We start from the raw sequence: 27,047 nt of genomic DNA, 5'->3' as shown, positions 1-27,047 counted from the left end.
AAGAAAAGCTGTATCTGAAGGACAAATGGAACAAAGATAAGGCTGACTAGGGAATACTTTGCTTGCCAGTTTCATTACACTTTACTTCTTTATGCAACCAACTACTGAAATTCAATATATGAGCAGGAATGGCACATGTTCATGTTATGACACAAACCCTTTTGATTTATGCAGTGCATTTATCTGCTAGGGGCTGCTTTGCCTTTTTTTTTTTCTTTTCCCTTTTACATTTATTTTCTCACCCTTTCTCTGGTTTATTTTCCCATTTTTATAAGGCATTCTCTATAATGAAATGTTGCTTCTACCCCTGCACCCCGGTACTCCCCGGCACTGCACTCCTGCTATCCCACAGCCTGCACCACTGCACACACGCTTCAGTTCCACAAAGCAGGCACAAGCACTAACAAGCTGCTCTCTTAGCAGCAGTCTGACTTCCCAGGCTATCAGAAAATGAATGTATGCATCAAGTGCAGTATGAAACTGTGACCCTACTGAGACCAGTGGCAGACTTCCCTTCACCTCACCAAAAGTATATCTCCTGTCCTCCAGCTAACAGACAAACCAAATCCTGAACCTCCAGAGAGCTGCAGAGCCATGAGCATTTGTGCTCTGCATTTCTCATCACAAGGAGTAAAACAAAAAATAATGAATATTTACTGTACATTAAACATTAGCCTTAAAAAAACTACCTTTCAACATGGCATGTTTCTGATTATTGTTTGGTTTTGCTATCCAGCATTTTAGTGATTCAGAACCAATTGACTAGTTAATTTTATAATAAAAGTCTTTATGTGTTGACTTATTTTTAAATAGTTTCTATTTTTCCTTACTTTTGTTCTCACTTTTCCATTTTTAATTTTTTTTTTAAATTCCTGTTCTTTATTTTAATAGTTTCCTATCCATTATCTTGATTTTTTTCCTATTCTTTGTCTTATTTTTTTCCTATTCTTTATCTTCCTTTTTTGCCCTACTATCTTTTTTCCTATTCTTCATCTTACTGCTACTTTTACGTGGGCTTAGTGTTCAAGGTAAGAGCCCAATCATAGAAGCATAGAATCACAGAAGCATAGAATGGCTTAGGTTGAAAGGGACACCTCTCAACTAGACTCAGCTGCTCAACCAACCTGGCCTTCGACACCCCCAGGGAAGAGGCACCCACCACCTTCCTGGGCAACCTAATCCAGAGTCTCACCACCCTCATACTGAAGAACATCTTCCTAAGATCCAGTCTAAACCTACTCTCCCTCAGAATACATAGAATACATACATAGAATAAACCAGGTTGGAGGAGACCTTCAAGATCATCGCGTCCAACCCATCAACCAATCCAACACCACCCAAACAACTAACCCACGGCACCAAGCACCCCATCAAGTCTTCTCCTGAACACCTCCAGTGATGGCGACTCCACCACCTCCCCAGGCAGCCCATTCCAATGTGCAATCACTCTTGCTGTATAGAACTTTTTTCTAACATCCAGCCTGAACCTCCCCTGGCGCAGCCTGAGACTGTGTCCTCTTGTTCTGGTACTGCTTGCCTGGAAGAAGAGACCAACATCCGTCTCTACAACCTCCCTTCAGGTAGTTGTAGAGAGCAATAAGGTCACCCCTGAGTCTCCTCTTCTCCAGGCTAAGCAACCCCAGCTCCCTCAGCCTCTCCTCGTAGGGCTTATGTTCCAAACCCCTCACCAACTTTGTTGCTCTTCTCTGGACTCGTTCCAGCAAGTCAACATCCTTCCTAAACTGACCATTCCCCTTAATCCTGTCTCTAGACACCCTCAGGAAAAGTCCCTCTCCAGCCTTCCTGTAGGATCCCTTCAGGTATTGGAAAGCAGCTCTAAGGTGCCCCCAGAGTCTTCACTTCTCCAGGCTGAACAGCCCCAGCTCCCTCAGCCTGTCCTCATAGCAGAGGTGCTCCAGCCCTTGGATCATCTATTAAAAACTTCTGGTTCTGGTTCTCAACCTTAAAACCCATCAGCTTCCCCAAATACCCATTTGTATGCATGCATCACAAAACTATCCCTTTTCATCTATTTTCATCATCATCTATAAAGCCATCTCCCTCAGAGCAGTAGCTCCTAGATAATCTTTATCTACAGAACAAACACTTCCTAGAGAACAGATCCTGTATCCATCTTCATCAACCTGAGTCAATGCTAATCTGAAAGGCTTACCAAAGTAAAAGATGAATGTTATTGCCTTGTTCATCAAATATTTGATCCTTCTAAAGGGACTGTCAAACTGAATGCCAATTAAGATACGAGCTCAGGTCTATTATGAGCCATTCCAGGGAGGAAAAAAATACTTTTATGGAAGTCATCACTTATTTGTCACGAAGACTAATAACCTCTGGACCTCAGAAGGACCTGGGTGCCAGACTCCAAGCAGCAGCAGGAAAGCTTCCTAAGGGCAATGCAATACCCCTGCTCAGAGCACTAGAGCAAGAAAGGAAAATACAAAGCCCTAAGAAAAGGTACCTCAATTAGTGCCAAAATGAGAGGCAAAGGTTGCTTGGCAAAATTCTGGCTCTTTCTGCACTGTGTTCCAGTTCACTCTTTACTGCTTTTTGCAATGACTTAGGGAGAAAACTGAATTGATGCAGGAGAGCATCTATAGACTTGGATGCACTTAAGGAAGGGGGAGGGGGAGGGAAAGAGATGGAACACAGGGATAGAAAACTTGAGAAGCAGCACACAGCAAGGCACAGAAAAAAAAAAGAAAGAGGGTGAAGGGAGGACAGTGTGTGGGGGGGTCAAGGCTCTGAGGAGACCTTGTTGTGGCCTTTCACTATTTTAAGGGGGCCTACAAGAAAGCTGGGAGTGAACTTTTTAGGGTGTCAACTAATGATAGGACTGGGGGAAATGGAATAAAACTAGAAATGGGTAGATTCAGTTTGGATGTCAGAAAGAATTTCTTCCCCATGAGGGTGGTCAGACACTGGCACAGGTTGCCCAGGGAGGTGGTGGAAGCCTCATCCCTGGAGGTTTTTGCAGCCAGGCTGGATGTGGCTGTGAGCAACCTGCTGTAGTGCAAGGTGTCCCTGCCCTTTGCAGGGGGGGTGGAACTGGATGATCCTTGAGGTCCCTTCCAACCCTAATGATTCTATGATGCTTGGAGATAGAAGGGACCACCACAAGAAATGAGATCCAAGATTGAAGATTGGGCACAAATGTGTAGCTCTGAAATATCTGAACTCACTCAGATGGATTGTGGAATATCTAAGGAGCAGAACATGAAAAAAGATGGTTATGTCCACAGGAAAGGAAAAGAGTGTTTGCAGTACCAGGTTAGACAAATCAGAGGATTCAACAACATCATGAGAGAAAGGTGGAGGATGGCTTCTAGAAAGGTAAGAAGTAAGAGGGTAGATTTAGAGTGGAGATTAGGAAGAGATTCTTTACAGTGAGGGTGGGGAGACACTGAACAGGTTGCCCATAAAGGTCATGGATGCCCACTCCCTGGAGGTGTTCAGTGCCATGTTGGATGAGGCCTTGAGCAACCTGGTCTAGTGGAGAATGTCCCTGCCCATGGCAGGGGGGTTGAAACCAGATGATCTCCAAGGTCCCTTCCAACCCAAACTACTGTATCAATCCATGAATCTGTAAGAAAAGTCAAAAACTTGCAAGAGCTAGACCCAAATTTTCTCCACCATGAAAAGGAAGCGATAAAATTCAACTCAGGAGAGCACTTATCACTGCCCAGCTCATCACCAAACCAATGTCAAGAGAAAAGTGTTTGGATTACTAGCAAATTCAGATTTAGAGCCTGAAATGACACTGCTTAAGTTTCTCCTAGTAGAAGAAAATAAAGAGGTAAGATGATTTAAGTAGCAACATTGTTAGAAGACAGCCTTCTTGATTCTCTTCCAGAAATCAACCCAACTAACACAGGACTCATTTCTTTACTGGGAGAAAAGCTGCTAACTACCAGTGATAACCAACCTCTCCAGCATTATAAAGCTTAAATAACACCTGACAGCACAAGTTCTCCTGAACATGCCCACAGAGCAGCCACGGAGGTGGCTAATGGACTCATGCAGGGCACTGGAGGATACGCTGGAGTCTATTTGCACTTAACACCTTCTTACAAGGGGAAGGCAGGAAAGTTTATTATAATGCTAACACACGACACAAATATATGTCAGTTGTCATTCCCTGTGACATCAGCTTTCATTTTACCTCAGGTTATTATTTAAGTAATAAATCCTAACAAGGTGAGGCTTCATCATCCCACCGAGCGTATCCGGGAGGTAGAGACACAAGGTGATGGCAAGAACGCTGGGAACATGATAATTCCTGACAGCTGCTGCTTGAGCACAAGTTAAATTGAACAGTTTATCTCAGCATAAAGATGTTATAAGGTTTTATGTTTAATTTAAAAAAATTAACATAAAACCCAGAGAAAGCAGAGTTAGGCAATCTTTCACAAACATGACATACTACAATCACTGTATAAGCTGGATTAGTACTTATTACCATGCTACTAGAGAATTAAGCTGTTTTTAGACCACCAAAGAGCTTTAAATTGCAACTTTTGTGTCTGTAAGAGAAACCTATATTTAAAACGTCTGCCAAATTCAAATTAACAGCCACATCATTAACTTACCATCTCACAGCCCCCTCCCCACACACACATTTCAACTGCTATTATGGTCCTCTCATCTAGACCTATCAACGCTACATCATACAATATAGAAATGAGTGTTCTCCAATAAATACATTGTGTGAATCCTCACAAACCCTCTGCTGAAGGTCACATCTACTGCCCTAGCTCTCCTCTCCAAAATATCCCCAAGCATTTTACTGCCTTAAAAATGACCTTCTTCCACAGAGCAGGACCATTACATATGCGGTACCTCCACCGCTTTGGAGGATGGCTGGATGTCAGGGCCACCATCCACACGAGCTCCAGGTTTTACACTGAATCTCAAATTAATCATTTAATGTAAGATGGGAAAATATGGGAACAATCTTAGAGGATCATAAAATGGCTTAGGTTGGAAGGGACTCCAGAGATCATCTACTCCAAGAAAATCAGAATCACAGAATGGCTCAGGTTAGAAGGGACCTCAGAGATAATCAGCTCCAACCTCCTGGCTATGGGCAGGGACACTCTCAACTAGACTCAGGTGCTCAAGTTCTCATCCAATCTGGCCTTCACCACTCCCAGGGAAGATCCATCCATAACCTCCCCAGGCAGCCTATTCCAGAGTCTCACCACCCTCCCACTGAAGAACTTCTTGCTGTGATGGGAACAATCTCATAAGAATGGTAAGGGCAGTCTTGCAAGAAAGGCAGGGACAATCTTTTTAGCAGTGCCCATTATGCCAGGACAAGGAACGATTAGGTTTAAACTGCCAGAAGGGAAATTTAGATTAGAGAGAAGGGAGACTTTTTTTACACTGAGGATGGCAAAAGACTGGTTTGGGTTGCCCAGAGATGTGGTAGAAGCTCCATCCTTAGAACCATTCTAAGGGGCTATAAGCGAACGAACCCAGTTGAAGATGTCACTGCTCACCATAGCAGGGTTGGACTAGATGACCTTTAAGGGTCCTTCTAACCCAAATCATTCTGTGACAACAGTCCTGCTGACTTTTGAGGAACCCCCTGTGTGAATTAAGGATGTGCTTAATTCATACAAGTCATCCTTCATGGGAAGGAAGCTGAACGTGTTCACAGGTTCAGTCATGAACACTGACCTTTGCTATTGTCTTCCTTATTGCTGTATACCAAAGGCCTGAAAATCAGTCAAATACAGAAACTTTTATTTCTTCTTAATTACCAACAGAGAAAATTACTGATTCAGGTTTCCATTTATGTCAAGCAAATTGCAAAAGTAAAGGTGCTAAAGTATTTTTATTTTGCTTTATAAATCTTCCTTGTGTCCCATAACCGTGATTTACTCTTTTATGGCACTGCCCTAAATCTTTCAATTAAATTCCCATGCAACTTAACTAAAAACACATTTTGCCTTCCCCTTGGGAGACCACACAGGCCATATTTATGTATCTGTGGATATGAAAGCTGAACTCTGACTCACCAGGCTTACAGCACGGAGTGAGTTTAAAACAGCACCTGACTTCTACCCAGGTATCTCCTCTGTCTCTGCCAGAAAGGACTGATGCAGGCAGCCACTGTTTGCATCACAGCACAGGTAACCCCAGAAAAGGAGGATTACTGTAGGTATGAACCTACACTGCAAATGAAATACAGGACCATAAATCTCTGCTAGAAAACAACTACATTAGCAGTAAATTTGGTTTATGATTGAAGGTCTGGCAGTGCAGACAAGATGTGCAAACACTCTTTAATTGTCAGGTGCAGTACTACATCAAAACAGAGTTAGATTTGGGTACTGCTATAAATATGAGCCTTTTAGGGGACACAGGGGTAGGGGTGGGGTGAGTCCTCTGGGTGTGCTGCAGCAGTTTGTGGGGTCAGTCACACAGGCAGGAACAGTGATGGCCGCAATCAGGGCAAAAGCTGTCAGCAAAAAGAAGTGTGGCGACCCAGACAGTGGCCCTGCACAAACAGGTAAGTGGCCAGGCCCTCAGCTGCAGGGACTGCCAGAGCCTTTCACCGGCAATGGCACACTGCAGAGACAAGCCCTGTGCTGGCTGTGAGCAGGGAGATAGCTGCTTAGCCTGGCTGCTGAGCTGACAGGGGAGGTCAAAAGGCTGAGGACTATAAGGGAGTGTGAGGGACATGGACACACCCTGCAGCAGAAATGGGAGCACCCTCCAGGTAGCCTGCACGATCAAGGGGGCTCTGTATCCTGCCCCTGCTAGGTGGAAAACAGAAGTCCAAATCACAGGGCTAAGTGGAGGCAAGTTCATGGCCATGGCAGACGGTGAGAAGGCTCCTTGCCTGCCTTGCCTCCCCAGGTGCCTCTGAGAAATAGAGCTGAGGTGCTGCTGGAAGGCAGGCAGGCTAATGGGGACAACAGGCAACCTGTAGCAGAGGTCAGATAGGCCATCCGGCCACGGAGCATCCTCTGCCACAAGGAGGAAGAGTTGGAGCTGTTGGAGACTCTCTTCTAAAAAGAACAGAGTTCCCAATAGGCCAGGTTGACCCTCCTCATAGGGAAGTCTGTAGCCTTAGTGGAGCCTGCATCAGGGAAATCATTGAGAAACTTCCCAACCTGGAGCAATCATCAGACCATTACCCACTACTGATCTTCCAGACAGGTGGGAAGGAAGCTGCATCCTGTAGTCTGAGGGGAATGAAGAGAGACTTCAAGGCCTTAGGATGGTTGGTGAAAGAGTCTGGGGCACAAATTATTTTCTCTTCCCTCTTTCCAGTTGCAGGTAGAGCCCTGGGATGGAATAGAAGGATCTAGTCTGTCAATGCCTGGCTCTAAGACTGGTGCTCCAGGCAGGGCTTTGGGTTCTTTGATCATGGCTCGCTTGATAAGACACCAGGGCCTGATAGTAACACATGGGAATGGATGACCTGGCAGGGTGAAAAGAGTTCTAGGAGAAGAATTAGCAGGGCTTTAACTAGATTCGAAGTGGGACAGGGTTGCAGCTGGGTTTGCACCATTGGGCAGTGCTCTGATATTGATTAAGACCAGAAAGCCTCCCACCCGCCTAGGGTGGGCTCAGCATGCTCAGCTCACTCCCTGCAATGCCTGCACCCCAATGCACACAGCATGGGGAATGACCAGAAGGAGTTAAAAATCTGTGTGGAGTCAAGAGGTTATGATCTGGGGGCAATGAGAGAGACATGGTGGGACAGCTCACATGACTGGAATGTGGTCATGGATGGCTATGTCCTTTTTAGGAAAGACAGGTGAAGAAGGAGAGGTGGCGGAGTTGATCTTCATGGGAGACAGCAACTAGAATGTGTGAGTTCTGTCCAGGACAGGACGATGAGCATGTTGAGAGTTTGTGGGTGTGAATTAAGGAGCAAGCTGGCATGGGTGATGCTGTTATGGGTGACTATTACAGGCCACAGATCAGGATGAAGAAGCTGATAGCTGATAGCAGCCTTGCTGTCCCTATGGGGACAGGCTGGGGAAGTTGGGGCTGTTGAGCCTGGAGAAAAGGCTCTGGAGAGACCTTAGAGCAGCCTTCAAGTATCTGAAGGGGAGCTACAAGAAAACCAGGAAGGGACTTTTTACAAGGGCCTGTAGTAATGGGATGAGATGGAATGGATTGAAGCTTGAGGAGGGGAGATTTCGACTGGAGATTAGAAAGAAATTCTTGACAATGGGAGTCGTGAGACACTGGGACAGGCTGCCCAGGGATGCCTCCTGCCTGGAGGTGTTCAAGGCCAGGTTGGATGAGGCCTTGAGCAACCTAGGATGGTGGAGGGTGCCCCTGCCCACGGCAGTGGGGTTGGAACTAGATGATCTTTAAGGTCCCTTTCAACCTAAGCCATTCTATGGTCTCTGACCATAAACAGATCCACCTTGAGAAAAAAGGCCTTCGAAGACAATGGAGCCTTCAAGCTCCCCAAGATCAAACCTGAGGGCTTTGGCTCCTCCACCATACAGTTTCCTGGATTCAGACAACTCCATGCATTTGGCTTTGAGGCATTTTTCAGCTGTAAAGTGTATATCAAATGGCATTATTAATGCCTGGCATGTTAAGCAGAGCAGTTCTTTTTTATTATTACACACATTTTTGTATGTTCAGCTTGTGGAAGTTGCATTTTTATCACTAGGCCAAGAACACACAAATTGCAGCCAGATACCAAATGCTTTCCTGCTTCCCATTAAACAATAGATAACTCTGAATTTCTGAACAATAAATACTAATAAGTGATAATAGATGACAGTGTACAGTAGAATAAATAATAAATTAACAATAATTTTTTTGACCCAGAATGTAGGAATGTCAAAAATGCTTATAGATATTAGAATATATAGCTCATAAATTAAGGTTTCTCTAGATAGAGCATAATGTGAAATGTTTACAGAAATAATTAAGCCTTACTATTTTAATGTTCTTTATTTTTCAGAACAAATCACAAGGGTTGTCACTGCCTTTCATCTTAATTAGGCCATGTGTTTGTCTTATTTATTTCTATGTACTTTCATAAATGTTTACAAATATTAATTGTAAAGAAAAATGTTGTTTTGTCCCCCCCCCCCCCCCACCCCTTGCTGTAATTATTACATCTACATACAGTACACAGTGATAAATATTCATGGCTGCTACCAGTTCAGTGGGTCTGGATTTGGGGTTTGCTTTGTATGTTAAAGTAAGAGGAAATGAATAGAACCAGAAAATCACAGAATGGTCTGGGTTGGAAGGGACCTCCAAAGGTCATCTAGTCCAACCCCGTCTGCAGTTGGAAGGGGCATCCTCAACTAGATCAGCTAGATCAGGCTTGTTTTGAGCTTGTTTTGAGCTCACACTGCTAACCTTTTTCTTTTTTAAAAAAATATTATTCATGTTAAAGTATTGTTAATTAAAACTACCTCCTCTCTCATTTTATAGTATATTATTTTGGAGTGCAGTTGAATTTTTTCTGTGACAGACCTTATGACAATTTTCCACACGCATTTTGGAATCGAGTGCATTTTTAGATGCCCAAAATCAAATGCATTTTCCTCTTCTTCCTATATACCAGACCCCAAACCAAACTCTGAAGTCTCTGCACACACATCTGCTATTTGACACAGCTGGAGTACAAGGGGGCTGTGTTTTGAAACCCACTATAGATTCATAGAATGGTTTGAGTTGGAAGGGACCTTAAAGATCATCCAGTTCCAACCCCCCTGCCAAGGGCAGGGACACCTTCCACTACCCAGGTTGCTCAAGGCCCCATCCAACCTGGCCTTGAACGCTTCCAGGGAAGGGGCATCCACAACTTCCCTGGGCAACCTGTTGCAGCATCTGGCCACCCTCACTGCAAAGAATCTCTTCCAGATACCCAGTCTAAATCTACCCTCTTCCAGCTTTAAGTTTTTACCCCTCATCCACTGTCACATACCCCACCTTTTCTTGTGTCCTCTCATGCTACCCGGATTTAAGACTGAATCTCTGAGAACCTCCCATCTCTACTTGCTGACCCTCACTGGTGATACTCAGCAAAACTAGAATAGGACTGAGGATAAGCAATAGCAAGAGGTTCCATAAACGCATTATTCCATTTGTAAATGACTTGGGTTCTCTCTCAGTTCCTTCCTATACCTCTGAAACTTTCCTTCAACATAGGATCAAATCTCAGAATCCCATTTTGGAGCGAGATCCCCAGTTCACGCAGCTGGTTAAGTAGCCTTAAACACTTAAAACACCTTTCACTCAAAAAGATACTGAAAACAATGTGAAAAGAATGAACCAAAACTGCATTTCTAGCTACCATCAAGTACCAAGCTTGAAAGAGACACTCCCACAGGTAAGATGTTTAGACTTTCTGAGGGGGCTACATTTGGTTTGCTTTGGGTTTTAGTCACCAGCACTTAAACTCCTTGCATTTTCTTCAACGCGTGTGGCAATATTTTTTTTCCCTGATTCATAATTAAATTTGGCTTCAATTAATTACTGACAGGTGCAGATTTTTATTTCAGTGGCCAGATTGTTCACCATGGGCTACACCATCCTCTTTGCTTCCATGAAGGGAAAGATTAAGACTAAGCAATTATGGCTGGGGTGATGGAATGAGGAACCATGAATCCAAATCAACTTCCTCACTGCTTTCAACAGCATTAAATAATGAAATGAAGGCACCTCATTAGATCAGCAGATAGAATCATAGAATGGCTTAGGTTGGAAGGAACTTCAAAGATCACCTGCTTCAACCTCTCTGCCACAGGCAGGGACACCTCTCAGCTACGCTCAGCTGCTCAAGGCCTCATGCAACCTGGCCTTGAACACCCCCAGGCAGGAGGCATCCACAGCCTCCCTGGGCAGCCTATGCCAGAGTCTCACCACCCTCCTACTGAAGAACTTCTTTCTCAGCTCCAGTCTAACCCTACTCTCCCTCAGCTTCAAACCATACCCCCTTCTCCTGTAGCTAGATAGCCTTGTGAAAAGTCCCTCTGCAGTCTTCCTGTAGGATCCCTTCAGGTACTGGAAGGCAGCTCTAAGGTCCTCCTGGAGTCCTCTCTTCTCCAGCTCCCTCTCTCACCCCCAGCTCCCTCAGCCTATCCTCACAGCAGAGGTGCTCCAGCCCTTGGATCATCTTTGTGGGCCTCCTCTCGACTTACTTCAACAGTTCTGTGTCCTTATGACAAAACAAAGGATGGTTTCCCTTTATTTCAAAGAGTTTTGGCAAGCTCAGAACTCAAATCTTCTCCCACTTTCAGATTTACACATCTGATGTTTTACAACAGAAGCTCCACTCACTTTGCACAATTGCATAGACGATGAGCAGGGTCATAGCTGTCTGGTTAGTTTTACATTTTAAGTGCCCCCAAAATCCTGTTTTCCCCAAGCATTTCAAACTGCTCTGCAGGTTGCTTTGTGCAGATTCTTATCTAAACTCTTCTTCTAACAAATTTGAAGATTATTCCTAAAAGGAACTTTTGTTTTCTTAGCGAATGGTTTCAGGTTTTTCTATTACCCCACAGCTCTCCTTTCATTTCACACAACCTATGAACAGCAAATCCTTAAAAAAAATATTTTTATGGAAGCTCTGAGCTAATTTTCCCCCAGAACTCACACTCCAGAGCATCAACCCACGGCATGAATTCTGTTTAAGAATGGGGACCTCAGGAAAGAAACAGGATTCCTCCCAGAAAACTAATACAGCCCTCGAAAAAAACCCTCCGACTGTCATAAAACCTGAGCAGCTGGCAACTCTGTCACCATGAAGTATCCATATGGAAGACCGAGATGTGTCAAACTACCCAAAACGAGTTTGGATAGTGCAGAAGATGGAATAAATAATTCAGTATCTTCAACACTTTCAACAGCAGGTAGTAGATATGCTACCTGCTTCCACAACGTGCCAAAATGTAACACGCGAGTGAGAGCGAGCGAGAGAAATCTGAGTCTCTCCAACCTGTTTTCCCGAGGAGATTTTGCTTGAGGAACTTCTCTTTTTAGAGGCATATGATCCGTATCAGATGTTTGTCAGGAGCAGGCAGCACTACAGAACATTAGAGATAGCTGAAGTGATTTTTAACAGACATTCACAAAGTGCACACTCCTTCGTGTACTTACATAAAACCCTGCGTCTCCAACATGACAAAATAATATAAAGGAAGTGAAAAAACTTATTTCTTCCAACTGCACCTGACACTTAGAATCCTGGAAGAGCTGAGGGTGAAAGGGACCTCAAACATCATCTACTCCAACCTCCCTGCCACGGGCAGAAACACCTCTCAAGTAGACTTGGATGCTCAAGGCCTCATCCAACCTGCCCTGCAACATCCCCAGGGAGGAAGCAGCCACAACCCCCCTGGGCAGCCTGTTCCAGGGTCTCACCACCCTCCTACTGAAGAACTTCCTCAGATCCAGTCTAACTCTGCTCTCCCTCAGCTGCAAACCATTCCCCCTTGTCCTGTCTCTAGACACCCTCAGGAGAAGTCCCTCTCCAACTTTCCTGCAGGTCCCCCCGAGTCATCTTCTCCAGACTGAACAAGCCCAACTCCCTCAAGCTATCCTCCTAGCAGAGGTGCTCCAGCCCTTGGACCATCTTCAATTAAAAAAACAACAACAAAACACAACAGGAACCAGGGACAGGAAGCAGAACAATACCCAAAAGGCTACGAGGAAGGAGAAGCTCAGTCTGGGTGCATTCCACACTATTCTCAGCCACCTCACTCATTCCTGCACTCGGCAGAGCTGACGCTTGCTACCAGATTTGAATGATTACACCAAAGTGGCTGAAGTGAGATTGCAAAAAGCTGCCAAACAGATTTCACCAGACTCTCAAAAAATAATTGTTTTGTCTGTTCTGAATTAAGCTTTAAGTGCTGAAAGAGAAGTTTCTCTACAAACATGGCTGAAGATCACAAAGGGGAGCATTTGGATCGAATGTAACCCTTCAGTCATGTAGTTATTAAATCAAACTTCCATCACGCCTGGCATCTCCCATGAGCTGTTTTATTTCCAGTTCAATCTGTAGTGATGTCCTATCATTTTATTTCATGTGTTATCACACCAGGTTTTTATTTATAATGCCACCAGTCAAAGAAAAGGCATAAAAAAAGGTCTCAGACCCGCAGCTGAGAGTTCCTGGCATGGGATGTACGGGACCAAAACAAGGGCAGAGACACAGAGGAAGGGCTCAAAGAAAAAGAGAAGATGCTAAAATAACTAAAACAAGAGAATTCAAGAGTTCTGAAGCTGAAGCCTTTTGCCCATTTTTCTTCTTCAGCTCTTGGCTGTGAGTTTTGCAGGGTTAGCAACTTTTACAGTCGTGGATGTCATGTTTGGTCAACTTTTACAACATGGATGTGTTCCCTGCAGAAGCAAACCAACCCCCGAACACTGCACCGTGTTGAGATTTTCCCCAGATGGAAAAATCCAGTGATAAAATAATAATCTAATAATCACGCTTTTGGGCTTCCAGATACTTCACAAATCCTGTTTGCCCAACACATCTCACATGCAACTACGGGATGCTGAAACTTCTGCATTTCTTTTATCATTAAATAAAGCATCCAGCGCTGAATGCCCATTATTCCCTAGGACCATGCAGGAGAAATGCACACCTCTGGGGTTGAAGTCATACATAACAAAGCCAGGAGGATATACCAGATGCTTTCTGATCTTTAAGATTAAGAAACTGAGGCCAAAGCTTGCTTATCAAGGGCCACGAAGAGGGCCAGGGCCACAGTGAGAACTCAGGAGCCCAAGCCAGAGTTGAAGATAAGCGAGTGTCACGGACTAGTGATTTAATCAACTCATATATTATCACTCTGTCTACATATCTTGTGGAGCCTGCTCACCACAGTACCTGACAGACATCCTGAAATAAAATGTTATCTTCAGGGGACCATACACAGTGATTCAGTATTTTCAGCTATCTTCTTTTCAGGCACAGATAGGGTAAGTGTATGCACATACGTTAGTGTGCTTGCACACGCACATATACATAACACTACAGAAAGACAGACTAGATGTACTTTTTTCCCCTGCAATTCTACCAAAGAAAACTGTGAAGCATCCAGAATTAAGCTACTTAAAGTGTGGCCAGGAAAATTGTTGACAACAGCTGATTTGTTCTTGGGAAAAGATCTTGCATCTCTGCATCACAGAAATCTCATAATCTGGTTGCGGTGGCTGGCAGACAAGCTTTGAGATCTGCACAAACTGAGCAAAGTGAAATGGTTCTGGTCAAGATCTTCAAATAACCTTTTTTTTGTCTTTTCTCCCCTTCCCAGCAATGCATTTGCATTACACTGAAAAGCCTCTCAGGGGCTCCTGAAAAGGAAACTTTACTCCAAAGTGTTTGTCAAGATGACCAGAGATGTTCTTTGGAAAGTATTTTCAACAAAAAAAGTTCTGGAGCACTGGTAGCTCTACAATCATATGGGATTAATTTTCTGTATATATCTCTATATATTGCTGGAAGAAACAAATTAACTTCAAAATTCAAAGATCTTTATACAGCCCTCTGCTCTTAGGTACAAATATTTAAGTAAGTTCTACTTCCTGTCAAACACTGAAATGGGTATTAAATTCCATTAAATCATTATAGGTACAAGCAGTAACGTTGCTCTTCTGCTGCCTCCGTGAGCTCCAGCATCTTGGTGTTTCTTGTACTGAGTACGAAGGATAATTTAATATTATCTTTGAACCGCTGCTTCTATTAAAACACTAAGTGTGTGCTGGGTGCATAAATGCATGCCCAGAAGTTTGTGCCAGAAGGTATCTCATGAATATCCCACATAAGGGATGTCTCTACAAACTGACTGAGAAAACCAGACCATGTTCCTACCCCAGCATCTTGTGATGATTTCAGGAGGCTATTCCTTCATTCACCTTTATTTCTTCTTTTCAAAAGAAATTAATAAACAAACTAACCACACAGGAGGGAGGAAGGAACTGAACCATTCCAGCCTTAACTGAACCCAACCCCCCCTGGAGCCCTGTGACCACCACTTGTACACAGCAGGAGCTGGGCCAACCTACAGCACACTTTGTAGGTGAAATACTCCTCTTGACCTCATAGATGATACGAAAGAATGGAACACAGAAAAGGGAGGAAAAAAGGTGGGAAATCTCCCTCTCTCATTCTGATGCAGGACCCATGGATTGTCTTGATAAGAAAGAAACAATCTGGGAAATGAAGTATTAAAATATACACATATATTTCTCCTTCTCTCTTCCTTCTGAATATTAACAGAAAGAACAAAATCAAGGTGGAGCAAGGCACCAGTGAAATAAAAACAACCAAGCCAATACTGCATCCATCAGAGTGACATAGTGCAGGATCCTGACGGGTCCCATTGTAGACCTCCTTAGGGCTACTGTTTCAAGTAAAACACAGAAACAGTTCAAGATTGACATTTTCCAGCTTTGTGTCATGTTACATTATTTGAATCAATCTCAACTTTTAAAAACAACCAAACACCAAAGAAATGCAGATGAAGACTGTTAAAAAAAAGCCAACAACCTCCCAGGAAATATGACTCCTGCTAGGAGCAAGAGAGCCACCCATGTTGAGTATTACCAAAGAGTAGGTAACAAAGCCTTTGAGAGCATGTGAGAGTGCTCTTTTTATTCCAAATGTTATACTAAAAATGCTTATTACTCTACCAGCAATTTCCCCCAACTTTACTCTGATTGTACACAACTTCTGCATGTACACCTCACAAGAGGGGCTGGAGGAATCCCAGGGTTCTCATCACAGCTGCTTTCCCAACCTTTGAGGTTCAGAGGGCTGAGCTTTATTGACAGGATACATCCTGACACTACAGAAAAAGCTCTTACTGACAGGCTGCAGCCCCAAAACTACAGAAAAAGCTCTTATTGAAAGGATACAGCCCCAAAACTACAGAAAAAGCTCTTAGTGAAAGGATACAGCCCCCAAATGCCCTGAAACTATAGAAAAGACTCCTCTTTATCAAAAGAATTCAGCCCTCAAACTATAGAAAAGGTTTTTATTGAAAGGACACAGCCCCAAAACTATGGAAAAGGCTCTTCTTTATCAAAAAGATTCAGTCCCAAAACTATGAAGAAGTATGGAAAAAAAATATGCAGGATTTTTTTTTTCTCCTAAATTGCCTGAGAAATTGGAAGCGGCAAGCACTCAACCTCCCTCTTCTCCCCACTCCAAAACACTTACAGCAAGCCTGTTCTTAACCCTTCTGCAGAGCCAAATTTCCCTTTTATCTTCCATTTATTTTCATTTGTACCTGAAAGGCAGAGGAGAGTTGGGCTTTTATGTCTGACAGACACGAACCGGACTGGTGTTTTGGAGTGCATTAGACTGCGGTCTAACTCGCAGCGATACGAGAGCACAGCTGAACTTCCAGGAGAAATAACAACCCTGACTTTCTGATTTCAGCCTGGCACAGGGGGAAGGCAATGTTCCTCTCCTCATGTTCTCACTGGTTAAGAACTCGGCGCAGGTGTTATTAATAAAATAAATTTATTTTTAAAAAGGATGCTATTCTATAGGCTTTGAAGCTCACACATAGTCTAACTTAACCCAGCTTGGGCTCATCTGGTCTTTAAATGACTTCTTTCATGTGGTCAGCCCACGAGCCATACGTACTGCTGCTCAATCACGCCACTGTACAGCGTCAGCGTGAGGATGATTTGCATGATTTGCATTTCCTGTGCGGCTCCGGCTTCAATGAGCTCTAAGCACCACGTACAAAAGAAACCACCGCCAAGTAATGCAAAGATTTTACTTAAACCAGATGAGACTACTCCAGTCAGGCTGCCAGTACCGGGGGGAGAGGGGAAAGTGGGAAGGGGAAAAGCGGGAAGGGGAAAAGCGGGAAGGGGAAAGCGGGAAGGGGAGTAGAGAAGTGAAGTGAGAAGAAGAGAAAAGAAGAGAAGAGAAAAGAGAAAAGAAGTCTCAGGCATACCTTGTTAAATAAGGATTTATTTGGAGGGAATCTGAACCTTAGGTTCACAGCTTTGCCCTCCAAATGCAGAAGTTCTATGACTTCCTTTAATACATATGGCCCAGCAGAAAATAATTCGGCCAGAACCTTCTCCTTTTTCCAAGGTTCCTTAGATTTTTGGCACCACGTTACCTTAGCAATTTATTTATCAAATAGTACAGCACTGGCTTCTGATCACACTCATTATTCCTACCATATAAAGTGAAATCTAATTGAACTGAATTCACTGATTGCTGGTTAAAATTTCTCCCTATGAAGATGTCTTTTATCACAAATGATCAATGAAAGCTGTTGGACAAATAAGTATGATAGAAACAGCATTACAGTGAGCTTCAAGGAGTAAGTACTAAAGCAAGAAGGAAAAATAATATGTACCAGAGCCTCGTTGTCATGAAAAACAGAGACAGATGGGGAGACAGACCTATATGATGCTACAAATAGATGAATATCTTGTAAGGATTTCAACAAATGTTAGGAGACCCTAGTGAAAATGTGAAAAACTACAGATTTGCTCATGCTGCTGTACTGCAGTTCACCTGAAATCCAAGCCATGTCAGCACCATCTCTAATATCAAAGGTTATAAAAATAACAATGCAATTACAGAGGATCAGCTCAAGACCTTAGAAGATCTTTTCTAGATAATGGCACAATTAACAGTGTGGTTATTTTCTACAAACCTGTGCCAAAAGTAAGAGCAAGAAAGTGCCTAAATAGCTACTTTTGGAGGTAAGGTGTAGCACAGAATCCTAGAATGGCTTAGGTTGCAAGGGACCTCAGAGCTCATCTACTCCAACCTCTCCACCATGTGCAGGGACAGCTCTCAACTAGACTCTGATGCTTAAGGACTCATCCAACCTGGCCTGCAACACACCCAAGAAGGAGGCATCCACAACCTCCCCAGACAGCCTATTCCAGAGTCTCACCACTCTCATGCTGAAGAATTTCATCCTAAAATCCAGCCTGAACCTACTCTTCCTGTAGTATTCCTTCAGGCATTAGAAGGCAGTTCTAAGGTCCCCCCAAGAGTCTTCTCTCGGCTGAACAACCCCAGCTCCCTTAACCTGTCCTCAACTTGTATCCTGCTCCTAACTTAAAACCAAAAGGCATGCACATACATTTCATGTGAGATGTGGTATTTCATAGTAAATGGTAGAGAACTGCATACACTGGAGAGATGAATAATAAATAACATGATAAATAACAGCACGCTGATACAGCAAAGCGCATGTGACCAGTGCATGTATGCCTGATGGCACCCAAGACAGTCTGCTCCAGCATTCAAGGAATCTGCATAGAATCATGCTTAGTAGAAACCACAGCAAACTCCCCTTGCTGTTGCTTCCAAAGGACATTCCTTTGCAGAAAATTAAGTGGGGTCTTCATCTTCCTGTATAATTCAAACCTAACCAAAGCTCTAAGGCCTCCCTGGAGCCTTCTCCTCTCCAGGCTGAACACCCCCAGCTCCCTCAGCCTACCCTCATAGTAGAGCTGCTCCAGCCCTTGGATCATCTTTGTGGCCTCCTCTGGACTCACCCCAACAGCTCTGTGTCCTTCTTATGCTGGGGACACCAGAACTGGAGGCAGGATTCCAGGTGAGGTGTCACAAGAGCAGAGTAAAGAGGACAATAAATATCACCATGAAAATACAGAAGTTCAAAGCAAGCGCATCTATATTTTATTCTCACCACCTCTCCTGCATGGGCAGCATTATTAATGCTGCACAGGCCACAACATGAGGCAAGAACATCTGTCTACCACTTTAGGAAGCATTTTTGGTTTGCACAAGTAGATGAGAACGCTGCGTTATTCGCCATCAGCCTTTCCTAGCACACTGCTTTGGGTGAGTTTGTTCCTAAGAAACATTACTCTGCTCAAAACTAAAAATAGACAGCTATTTTTAGCTCTTTAATCACATGAGGAAAAGACAGAGTTTGTATCAGTCTTCCTCCAGCCAACAGAATCATTCCATCATGCACCCAGTACCTAGATCATGAAAACCCCTGGCACCCAACCTCCAGGCTCGAGCTCCGTGGAAGCAAAACGGGCTCCTAAAAGATTCCAGCAACAATGGTCTTGTGACTAAATCAGAAACAGAAGCAGAAGCCATGAGCCAAACAGATACCTATCAGCTTCCTTCAGCTTAATCTGATTAAAACATGGCTCTCAAAAATGCTAACTAGAAGGCCACGTCACAGCGCAGGCCAACGATAAAAATAGTTCACGACAGGAAATCATTATTAAAGCAGCATCACAGGGCTATCTGCTATGGAAATTTCCTTGTCAGTTTTCAAGGTTTCCCCTCCTGGCTTGGGTTTTTTTTTCCCTCCAAGCTGTTTGCTACAAGGTTGGGTTTGGTGTGTTTTGCTCTGGCTCTCTGCCCCCAACTGCGTGTAAATTTGAGACACATAAAGAAAATTATCACTGCAGGTTAGTTCCAACTATGCTCTGCTTAATAGCATCTCAAGTGTGTTGTACGTCACCTTGTCACTCACTTCTCCAACAAGTCACATAATCACAGGATGTTAAGGGATTGAAGGGACCTCTGGAGGTTTTTGAGTCCAACCCCCCTGTCAGAGCAGGACCATAGGATCTAGCACAGGTTGCACAGGAATGCATCCAAATGGGTCTGGAAAGTCTCCAGAGAAGGAGACTCCACAACCTCCCTGGGGAGCCTGTTCCAGCTCTCTGTGACCCTTACAGTAAAGAAGTTCTTCCTCATGTTGAGATGGAACTTCCTATGATGTAGTTTCTATTCATTGCCCCTCACCCTATCACAGGGCACAAGTGAGCAGAGGCTGTCCCCTCCTGACCCCCAGCCCTCAGATATTTATAGACATTGATGAAATCCCCTCTCACTCTTCTCTCCAGACTGAACAGCTCCAGGCCTTTTCTCATCAGGCAGTGCTGCAGTCCCTTAATCATCTTTGTAGCCCTCCATTGGACTCTCTCCAGCAGATCCCTGTCCCTCCTGAATTGGGGAACCCAGAACTGGATGCAATATTCCAGGTGGGTCCTCACTAGGGCAGAGTAGAGGGGCAGGAGAACCTCCCTCAATTTGTTGTACACACTGCTCTTAATGCACCCCTGGATACCAGTGGCCTCTTTGGCCACCAGGGCACATTGCTGTGCCAGGGATAAATTTTTGTCCACATAATATTCAGAGGCAGAAAATAATCCAAAATAGGAAAGCACTACTATGGCAAAAAAGACCCAAACCAACCACCACATTCATAGATTCATGGAATCACTAAGGCTAGAAAAGATCTTTAAAATCATAGAGTCCAACCATAAGCCAACTACCATCACCACTAAACCCTATCCTGAGGTGCCACATCTACACATCTACATTCACATGGCATCACAGAAAAAGAAAAACCAACTCACTCTTTCTCTTCATTTCCAGGTCTTCCACAATGAAAGCATCTTAAAAATATTTAAGTGGGCGAAAGGTTTCTATGCAAAGCTGCTGGGAGTGACAGAAGAGCAGTTCTGGAGTCCACCAACCAAAATTAGAACCACAAAAGTGTTGATAATAGTCACAGATGAACCTCAGTGTTTATAGAAAGCTTACACAAATAGAATAAAATTCAGCACCCTAAAAAATACCAAAAACTGAAGTCATTATTCCTATCCTGCTTACTATTACCACCACTTTCACACCCACCCTCTGGATCCCTGCCTTTAGAGCACTCCATGAAGTATAAAGTACACTCAGAGCATCTTCCCCTGCTTGTAGTTACAACATCCAGAAAAAGCTGTTACAAAAATGCAGCCAAACAGAAAACAAACCCAGCAAAAAATGTGGCTAGTAGGTAGAGAGAGGTTCTCTTCCCCCTCTGCTTTGCCCTGGTGAGGCCACATCTGGAATATTGTGTCCAGCTCTGGGACCCTCGGGTCAAGAAGGACCTCAGAGAACTGCTTGAAAGAGCCCAGCACAGAGCCACAAAGCTGCTCCAGGCAGTGGAACATCTCACTGTGATGCCAGGCTGAGGGAGCTGGGGCTTGGAGCAGAGAAGTCTGAGGGCTGCCCTCATTCCAGGTGATAAAGTTGTGCAGGGCAGTGTGGGGAGGACGGAGCCAGGCTCTGCTCAAGGATTTCCAGTGACAGGACAAGGGGCACTGGGGTCAAGCTGGAGGAGAGGAGGTGCCATGGGAACAGAAGAGAAAACTTTCCCTGTCAGGGTGCTGGAGCCCTGGATCAGGCTGCCCAGAGAGGTTGTGGAGTCTCCTTCTCTAGAGACATTTAAAGGATATGTTGCTGTGTGACCTGCTCTAGTTGATCCTGCTCTGGCAGAGGGGTTGGACTGGATGATCTTTCAAAGTCCCTTCCAAGCCCTAACGTTCTGTGAGTCCGTGATTTTGTGATTTTTCATGAGAGGTTAAGGATGCCTCTTCCCTGGGGTGCTGAAGCCCAGGTTGGAGCCGAGTCTAGCTGAGAGGTGTCCTTGCTCATGGCAGGAAGGTTGGAGCAGATGATCTCTAATGTCCCTTCTAACCTAGGTCATTCTCTGATTCTATAATACCTAGACCTGGTCTTTAATCAAATTCCAACTGCTGCCACCCTAAAATCCAAGGGTGCCAATACAACACAAGAATAACTTCTAAAGACAGTAGAGTCACTAAGGTCTGCTAAGACCTTCTTGATTTTGGTCCTGAGTTTTGACATATTTGTCCCATTGCAGCCAAGCTGTATCTGACTCAGCATGAAAGGGAACCTGCATCTTATTTACAGCAGTGCTTAATCCTTATTCCATAAAGGGTCTTCCAAGAACACTCACAGCTATTCTTCTTAATATCCCTCCCACATTAAGAAAAGATTATCTAATACAGGGAGTAATCAGCTCATGGTCTTACTACAGTCATCCTCCTTGACAAAGCAGGGGGGGGAAATATCCAACTGTGCAGCATTATAAAGTCAAGGTTCAAAACATCCACATTCATTGAGTTCAACACAAATTTATTTAGATCCCAAGGCAACAAGACCAAGAGCTTTGTGTCTGTTGCTGGCGAATTCAAAGCCTGTATTTCTGCAGTGGGTCTCTGCACATTGCAATGTCACAGCCCAAAGTGCTAGGAAGAAAAACTGGTGAAGGTTAAACCATAAATGGCTTCGATTTTAGCCTTTTGCCACAGCAGAATGTGGTAAAACACAGAAATGGGTTCTGGAAAGCCAAAAGGAGGTAAGCTGGACTCATCTACAAAGTGCTCTGCAAATGCTGCCTGAAAATTTCTTCAAATGCTTTTAAAATTCAATCAGCTAACAGGACAAATTCCAAAAAATAATCAAGTGTGGCAATTTTGTCTTCCCTGGCTCCTTCCCTGGCTCCCCAAGTCTGCAGCAAGGACAAGCATGGCAAATCCAAAAGGCCTGGGGGCCAGAGCCAAGGCAGAGGGAAGAGAAGGCACTTTTCACCCCAGGGATGCTGGCAATCCAGAAGAAATACTGATTTTTTTTTCTCCCTATGAATTGCTCCAGAAGCACCAAATATTACCAAAAACCATACCTGTGTCATCTGAAATGCTGTCCTGCCATCACAATCACTGCTCTGAAACATTGATACAGAGGCATAAGCTAATAGATTATTAATGTATGATAGCATTAATAATAGGAGCAGCGATATGAAGAAGGAGCCATAGGAAGCAGACCCTTCTGGGCAAGAACTCAGAGTTCAAGTGTGCACCATCAACCATCCAGATCAATGCAAATTTCATAGACCTGTTTGGGTTTGGGCATAAGACCTTTAAAATCTTCAAGTCCAACCTTCAACCTGCACCATCATGGCCATTAAACCATGTCCCATGGTGCTATGTCCATACATTTACTGAACACCTCCAGGGACAGTGACTCCACCACCACCTTGGGCAGCCTGTTCCAACGCCCGACCACTCTTTTTCCCAGCTATTGGTTCCCAACAGGCCTTTCCTCATTTCATGTCCTCTCTCAGCTCCATTTTCTCCACATTACCCTAGAAAATGAGACATGGAAGGGCTTCTAAGGAGCAAAACTCTGTATGTGGAGGGTTATGTGGTGGGCCAGAACACCTCCAATCACCAAAGGCTAAATGAGTCATCCACTTCAGAAGAATAATCAGTAATTAAACAAGAATCTGTAAAGCTGTTAAGTGCAAATATCAATTTCAACCCATGACACTGAAGGGAGAGAAGCTTCCCACATCCTGAAGCCACTGATATATCATAGAGTGGAGCTGCTTGTAAAATAACCTCTCACCCAAGGAAACTCTTCTCCTTAGGAAGCCAAACAAAAACAATCTAAAATATTTATTGCCATAAATTCCATCCCTGTTCCATAAACTGCCTGAGAGACATGACATCATGCTAACTACCTAGACCTGTCTGGTTGATAATAGTCCCAGATTTCAGGCTGAAGACTAAACTGCAGGAGCATGGAAGGGTACAAGTCTACAGGTCACCAGAGATGCTGAACACAAATCTGACTTGCCTAAGCCAGAGCTGACACCCCAGCAAATACAGAAGGTCTGCTGGTGGCAGAGGCTGACACCACAAAAACAGTCTTACAATAATTCTGTCTCCTTTTAAGCCTCCTTGGACTAGAAGAAGGAAGGTCTTCCACAAAGTGGTCCAGGCCTTATCACATTCCCCAGTCTGTATTTAAAGTTCTCCTTTCACGTGGTATGAACTCTACCTGTGCCCTGGGCAGATGATGTGTTAGCCAAGTTCATGAGCAGGTGGCATGCCCTGATGGGACGTTACTGTTTTCCATCACTTAGCACAGAATCTCCCTTAGCTTCATGCTGGCTTCTTCCACATTGCTAGACCTGGGCTCCTCAGTTTAGGAAAGATGTTGAGTTGCTGGAAGGTGTCCAGAGATGAGCAACAAAGCTGGGGAGGGGTCTGGAGCACAGCCCTGTGAGAAGAGGCTAAGGGAGCTGGGGTTGCTTAGCCTGGAGAAGAGGAGAATCAGGGGAGACCTCATTGCTGTCTATGACCACCTAAATGGAGGTTGTAGCCAGGTGGGGGTTGGACTCTTCTCCCAGGCAACCAGCACCAGAACAAGGGGACACAGTCTCAAGCTGTGCCAGGGGAGGTTTAGACTCGAGGTGAGGAAAAAGTTCTTCACTGAGCGAGTCGTTCGTCATTTGGATGTGCTGCCCAGGGAGGTGGTGGAGTCTCCGTCCCTGGAGGTGTTCAAGGGGAGATTGGACGTGGCACTTGGTGCTATGATCTAGTTGTGAGGTCTGTTGGGACAGGTTGGACTTGATGATCCTTGGGGTCTCTTCCAACCTTGGTTATACTGTGATACTGTGAAGTAATTTTCCATAGCTGAAATAAGATGTCAAACCTTATGAAGTTCAACAACTGTAGAGTCCTGCACCTGGGGAGGAACAGTCCCCCACACCAGTAGATGTTAGGGCTTGATCTGCTGGAAAGCAGGACCTGGGAGTGCTGGTGGACAACTACAGCAATGTGCCCTTATGGTATTTTGGGGTGCATTAAGAAACGTGTGACCAGCAGTAAAGGGAAGTTCTTCTCACCCTCTGCTCTATCCTAGTGAGGCTACATCTGGGGTATTGCATCCAGTTTTGGGCTTCCCAGTTCAAGAGAGACAGAGAACTACTGAGGAGAGTCCAGTGGAGGCTACAAAGACATTGAGGGGCATGCAGAGTCAATCTGAGAAGGAAAGGTCAAGATATCTAAGGTTGTCTGGGCTGGAGAAGAGATGACTGAGAGGAGAAGACTGAGAGGGGATCTTCTCAGTACTGATCAGTATCTGAAGGTGGTGGTCAAAAGGACAGGGCTGAATTCTTTTCAGTGGTGCCCAATGTCAGGACAAAGGGCAGTAGACACAAAGTGGAACCCAGGAAGTGCCATTTGAACACAAGAAACTTCTTTACTTTGAGCAGCACTGGTCCAGGCTGCCCAGAGAGGCTGTGGAGTCTCCTTCTGCGGAGAGATTCCAAACCCGTCTGGACGTGTTTCTGTGCAGCCTGCTCTAGGTGACCCTGCTTTAGCAGAAAGGTTGGACAAGATGATCTCAGAGGTCCTTTCCAATCCTTACCATTCTGTGATTCTGTGATGTTACCTGTCTCAAAGAATCTGTCTATCCTTCCCTTTCCAGCCCCTTACCTCACTACATGCCAAGCACTTGGCAATCTAATGTTCACAAATCAGGCTTCAAAGACACAATTCTGAATCGTCTTGACTCAGGCTGTGACAAGAAGGGGCAGGGACCCCCCAGATGCACTGCTCTCTGCTTCTGCAGGAAGGAGCAGATGGCCAACCTCCAGATGGCCGCAACCTCATCTCACCGATTGCAACATCTGTATCTTGAGTTCTATCTCAGAGGACAGTCCTGAGACAGACTGCAGGTCACTGCCCACAGCCCCCCGGCTCCACAGCTCGTCCAGAAGCAAGGCACTTTGCAAAATGAAGAATGACAAGCCTGAAAAAAGGTTAAGACAACTTAAAGTTCATAGTAGGGCACAGCTGGAAAACCCCCCCAAGTTCAAGAGTGGGCATTAAGGAGACATCCATCTTAAATATTTATATATTTGAAGCATATCTCTAATTAGATATATTTCTCTACAGCCACAAACATCCTCTCTTCCACATGCTCCCTTGCAAACCAAGGAAATGCCTCAGCAGAGGTCATTTTACAGTCTTTCAATACTTAAAAAGGGCCTGTAAGAAAGATGGAGACAGACTTCCTAGCAGGGCCTGCTGGACAGAACAAGGGGTGATGGGTTTGAAGTAAAAGATGGGGTTCAGACTAGAGAGAAATAAGAAATGTCTTCCACTGAGGGTGGTGAGACACCAGCCCAAGAAGATGCCCCATCCCTCTAAATATTCAAGGTCAGGTTATACAGGGCTCTAAGCAACCTAATCTACTTGCAGGTGTCCCAGCAGATTGCAGGGTGGGTGGATGAGATAACCTCTAAAGCTTCAACCCAAACTATTCTATGGTTTCTACTTACTAGGAATTAAGATGGAAAGCATGGAAATGTAACCAACCACAATGGGTTTGCTTCCAGGACACCCCCATAGCTAATGCCTCCAGTTCTGGTGTCTCCAGCAGAAGGGCACAGAGCTGTTAGAGAGAGTGCAGAAAAGGCCACAATGGTGATCCAAGGGCTGAAGCACCTCTGCTGTGAGCACAGACTGAGGGAGCTGGGGGTGTTCAGCCTCAAGAAGACTCCAGGGGGACCTTGGAGCTGCCTTCCAATACCTGAAGGGATCCTACAAGAAGGCTGGAGAGGGACTTTTCCTGAGGGTGTCTAGAGACAGGACAAGGGGGAATGGTTTGAAGCTGAGGGAGAGTAGGGTTAGACTGGAGCTGAGGAAGAAGTTCTTCAGTAGGAGGGTGCTGAGACTTGCACAGGCTGCCCAGGGAGGCTGTGGATGCCTCCTCCCTGGGGGTGTTCAAGGCCAGGCTTAATGAGGCCTTGCACAGCTGAGTCTAGTTGCGAGGTGTCCCTGCCCATGGTGGTGAGGTTAGAGGAGATGAGCTCTGAGGTCCCTTCCAACTTAAGCCATGACTCTATGATTCTGCTTTTCATCTTCTACACCAAAAGTCTGTGCCAGCACTGCAAGAGCACTCACCAAAGGGTCTGATCCAGCTTTAGATGCATTAAACTTCTCAAGATTCAGTGAAACAGTAACCATTTTAGCCTGCAGTAGTTGTGAGATTCCTGTACCAACTAAGCCTAATTTTAACACAGCCACAAATTATAGTTTCTTCATATGAACCTAATCCAACTCCTCATAGGGGCAGTTAAAAAAAACACATATCTTTAAATCTACCAACAGGAAGGTAATAAACCCATTTAGACTGCCAGAGTGAGAATCTGGTATGAATTAATGATTTCACCAGTTCTGCAGTGTGCATTCTTCTAGGGTTTAATACATGTTAAAATTAAAATGCTCCTGCCTTCTGATTCTGAGTGCACCTTCTCCTCAAGAAAAGATCTTTGTTTTTTCCCCAGACATTTAGGAATGTATTTTACAATAACAAGAGGAATCCACGTTTCAAAAGCCATTAAAATACAAAATTCTGGTTACAGGCTCAGCAGTCTGCCTAATTAGTTATT

The 27,047-nt window shown here is 44.5% G+C and overlaps 1 protein-coding gene across 5 annotated transcripts in view; it reads right to left on the bottom strand.

The window, feature by feature from the left end:
- The window catches only part of GTDC1 (glycosyltransferase like domain containing 1), a 254,239-nt gene that overhangs the window by 146,435 nt on the left and 80,757 nt on the right, over positions 1 to 27,047 (bottom strand). The window lies entirely within an intron of this gene.

Source organism: Dryobates pubescens, chromosome 2 (assembly GCF_014839835.1).
Source record: "Dryobates pubescens isolate bDryPub1 chromosome 2, bDryPub1.pri, whole genome shotgun sequence".
Taxonomy (NCBI): Eukaryota; Metazoa; Chordata; class Aves; order Piciformes; family Picidae; genus Dryobates; species Dryobates pubescens.
The sequence above is the reverse complement of the archived record's forward strand: the minus strand, read 5'-3'. Positions and strand labels throughout refer to the sequence as shown.